The following is a 4,874-nucleotide window of genomic DNA, read 5'->3' as shown; positions in this document are numbered from 1 at the left end:
CCCAGCTCGAGGTGAAGGCTCTTCGGGAGCAGGCAACTGCTTTTTTGGAAAAGAAACAAAAAAAAAGAGTCTGGAGTAATGGGACAACAAGCAGGCTTTGACTCTCATAACTTAGTCCTAGGCAGTGTGGTTTGAAGGTACAGGATGTTCTGAGAACATGGGGAGGAATCAACATGTAAAAACTTCTGGGGTCACCATTTAATTATACCAGAATGAATGGAGAAATTACAAGGATTCTCAGCTCCCATGCTTCAAGCATAAGGTAGTCACCGGCTCCAGGATGAGAAAAAAAATCCTCCATCCACCCCTCCCCCACACACACATGCCCTGGTCTATTAACGTACAGCAAAGTGTACTGAAGGAGTTATACCTTCCTCAACAGCATCTGACACTGGCCACTGAAGGAGACAGGGCAATGGACTATGGACAATTGGCTTGTCCTACTAGGGTAATTCCTATAAGGTGGAGAGAGGCTTGGCATGCCTAAAAAACGCTGACTATCTCTCATGCTGACCTAGCCAACTTTCTCAAGTGTTTCATTGGATCGTATTCTTCTAAACTGCTTGTTCTGTAGTTTTGGGTCATGTTGCTGTACACTGTAAAACAACTACTGTGCTTCGCTGTGGGTGTTTGTACTGCTATGGTGGGTTAAGTGGTCCTTGTAAATCTGTTTCTAATATGCTTTGGGGTCCTTCTGAATAAAAAGCACTATAGGTTATCATTGCCTTTACTAGCCCTCCAACTATCTCTTGTGCTAACATCGAGAGCTAATGTATAGAATCCTGAACCAATTCATCTGTCCCCAGAAATTAATGGTAACTGGCAGAAGTGATTGTTAATCAATCCCAGATAGTCATTCAATTTACAAGGCTGAGCTTTTCACCGCTGGAAAACCCCTCTTTGTGGTATACCCAAATGTGTGACCTGTTCCCACACATTCCTCTGCTCCAACTGAGAGCAGTCTCTGAACTCGTGAGAAATTTCTACTCTACAATCCAATAATATGTAAGTCTTACAGTGTTTTTCATCAGTAGCTTTCAAAGCACTTTGCAAAGGAGATAAGTATCATACCCATTTTACAGATGGGGAAACAAAGGCAAAGAGAAGTGAAATATCTTGCCCAAGGCCTCCCAGCATGCTACTAGCAGAGCTAAGACTAGAACAAAGGTCTCATGCTACTGCTCCATCCACTAAGCCACACTTAAGGTAATTATTAGCTACTTAGAAATGAAAGGACTGTGTTTACATACACTCATGCTGTTCTTTAAAATAGATTTCAAACCAATTTGTTAACTAAACTGTACATGTGCTATTCAACACACACACAAATGTCATGTTGAATAGAGAGAGGCAGTGGTGACCAGTCAAGAGGAGGAATAGATGGTGTAAGAAGCTGGATTAGCCTGAAACCTCTTACCCTATTAACATTGATTGCAGAGAAAGGGTAATCTGTTGACTCATCTAAGAAGTGGCTCATTAGCCACCTAGATATAAATGAGGTGGCAGTGGCTATCTAAGGGAGAGGATTTCTGGGATGTGATTCAGCAGTCCTAAAGGGATACCTAAGAGCAGTCAAATGTGGAGAGAAGGTTTGGGCTAATCTTTATATTTTGTTCACAAAACCAGATTTCAGGAAGAGGGTGAGTTTGGACTTTATATACAGTATGGATAGTGGTTTTAAAGCAGATTGGGAAAGGAGCCACTTACAGGTGGGTCACTTGTTCTAGAAACCCAATATGACAGTATTAGTTGGTTTACTGAATACATTTTACTTGCATGGATGTCCACCTAATACTAAACTTCCAGTGAATTGTCCAGTCCTAATGCAAAAACCTGAAATGGAATCTTTGAGATTGCCTCTTTTTTTCGGATCTTTCTTTCAAAGACCAGGTCAGGAGCAAAGTAGGAGTTTGATTTAGGATACTACACGTTCCTGTGCTCCATTTCTATGAAATGGTGAAGCAGCTTATCTCAACTCAGCTTCATAGGGCCTGATTCTGCTGTTACTCACACCTATTTTACCATGGTGCAACTCCATTGGCTTCTAAGGAGTTATTCCTGATTTTACACTGGTATAAAAAATCAGAATTGGGTCCATGAACTAAAGGAGAGAAAACAGCCGTTTCAACTCCCTTATCCTAATCACCTCTAAAATAGATACATTAAACATCTTAAAGCCAAACATTGTTCTCTGATACTATAAGAAATGCATATAAAGGAAGAAAACTACTATTCTTTACTTCTCTCCTTGTGGCATGCGAAACTCCATATTATCAAGTTAAACCAGTCGCTATCTTGACTGTCACACTTCCACCACTAAGAAACCTCTACCCAAGAAAAAGAAGAAAGTATTAAATTAACTTATCTGCTGTTTTACTTACTCTGTTGAGCTGGGTTAGAAACAGGCAATGTTGAATGGGTTAGTCATTCCTGAGACTCTCTTCTTCAAATGCCTAGAGCATTGTAGAAATAATGAACCTGGAAATATCCATATATGCAGAGGGGGCAAAGTCCAGGTTATAAAGAAGGGAGATGCCTAGCCGTTAATTGATAGGTCTGGGCTGTGGGTTGTCTCAGGAATGTACTAGACACTGAATAGTCATGATGTGAGCCGCCTGACTGGCTATATTCAGGTCACAAATACTATAGAAATGCCCCATGTAGGCATCACCCATAATTAGGGCCCTCCCAAATTCGCAGTCCACTTCAGTAAATTTCATAGTCATAGGATTTTAAAAATTTGAAATTTCATGGTGGTGTAACCGTGGGGATCCTGATCCAAAAAGGGGCCATGGGGGTCCCAAGGCTATTGTAGGGGGGTTGTGCTATTGCCACTCTTATTTCTGCACCGCTGTTGGCGGCAGCACTGCCATCAGAGCTGGGTGGTCAGAAAGCGGTGTCTGCTGGCTGAGCACCCAGCTTGGCATGGTATGGTACTGCCACCCTTACTTCTGTGCTGCTACTGGAGTTGGGTCTGACCTGGCCCTGGGAGCGGCTCATGCAGGACTTCCTCTTCCCCTGCCCCTCTGCAGCCCAGCTGGGACTAGCAGCTGGAGCCTGGCACATGGTAGGAGCCCCTGGCTGGGGTGTCCTCCCCCTCACCCTCCAGAGCTTGGGAGGAGGGGGGGAAGAGGGTGTTAAAGAGGCCTTGAACTGGCTGTGTGTATGGGGTGGGGACAGTGTGACCACTAGGTGGTTGCCCACATTGCCCACCCATAAGGCTGGCTCTGCCTCCCCACCCCCCAAATGATGCCTTCAGAGCTGGGTTCCAGGACAGTAGCCACCGCTCTCTGGCTGCCCAGCTCTGAAGGCAGCTCAGAAGTAAGGGGGCAATACTACAACCCACTTACAATAGCCTGATTTCACAGGGGATACCATATTTCACGGTCTGTGACACATTTTTCACGGCTGGGAATTTGGTAGGGCCCTACCCATAATTTAAAAATAATCTCTGCACATCCATGTTTGTTTTGCTTTCAGCTTTTAAAAGCTACCACAACCTCTCCATGTGGTACCATATCTGAGGATTAATTATGAAACAGGAAACCAGGTATGTATTTTTTTATGGCATGGAGGAAACAAATTGTATTAATATAGTTAATTACATGATAGGAGAAAGGCAGTGCAGATAACAGATACCACACAGTAGACACTCCCTGTTCTTTCTTTCTTTTTCTTTCTCATGCTTTCATTCAGAGGCCAACTGGGTACTGGGGCCTCTTCCACTTTGCCCCTTGTTCATCTTTCCTGCTTCGCTGTACTTGTTAAAATGCCTCAGTGGGTCCCAGTGTGCTAAATTAATTTGCTGCAAGCAACAGAAACAATTATATTATTAATGCACATAAGCCTGGGCAGCTGGGACTAAGTAACCTGGTACTTCAGCTGCAAAAACACAGACTTCTACCACTTGAGCCGTCAGAACTCCCTTACCTAATGCTAGTAATAAGTCCCAGCGCCGTGTTTTTTTTTAATTAATTCCCTAGCACAGCCTTGGCTGCAGAACATGAGGAAAACCGTATAGCTTAATAGAGAAACTACAGATGTAGAGAATTCAAATGCTGATAAGGCTAGAAGTTTTTATAACACTTGTCTACCGTTGCAACTGCAGATTAGCTGACTCCTGTCCTAATTATGTCAATAAAAACAGACCAATTAGAAAAGAGCTGGTAGGGTTGTTTCACTGGTGAAGCTCAACAAGTTCTCTTGCTTCATCTCTGCATTGCAGCTAGACTCAGCCCACAAAGAGCGTACCCGTGAGATGTGCAGTATTGCTAACTGTAAGTGCTGAAAAGTCATAAGTCAGTCCTCCAAAAATAATAAGACTTGGAAAAAATAATGGAGAATTAAAAAAAAAATTCTGTGCCTTGTGGGTACACTCTGGTTCTCCACAGTGAGGACTAGAAACTTTGGCCTTGATCCACAAAGATATAAAGGTGCCTAAATCCCACCACGGCAACCCACAAAACTCCTGCTGAACCCTGTAAGGCATCGAGTGAGTTTAGGCATTAAGTTTTCAAAGTTCCCTAGGCAGCTATGTTTCTGTGTCTGGGCATGCACACTGCTGCCTCACTCAAGCCAACAAGCAAGTCACGAACCAGGGAAGATAGGCATTTGGCTACCTAAGCTGCAGGTGGGGCATGATGTGGTAGCTATGCTCAGAGGTAGAGTTGCCAACCCTCCAAGATTGACCTGGAGTCTCCAGGAATTAGAGATTAATCTTTAATTCCTGAAGATTGTCATGTGATGAAATCTCCAGGAATACATCCAACCAAAATTGGCAACCATAGAGGCTATCTAGTAGATCGAGTCCCATTCAAAATCTAGCTGGAGGAAAAAGTTGTGCCCACCTTATAACGTTTAGTCCACTGGTTAGA

This window comes from Terrapene carolina, unplaced genomic scaffold (assembly GCF_002925995.2).
Source record: "Terrapene carolina triunguis isolate 2854851 unplaced genomic scaffold, T_m_triunguis-2.0 Scaffold131, whole genome shotgun sequence".
Classification (NCBI taxonomy): domain Eukaryota; kingdom Metazoa; phylum Chordata; order Testudines; family Emydidae; genus Terrapene; species Terrapene triunguis.
Note: the sequence above shows the minus strand (reverse complement) of the source record.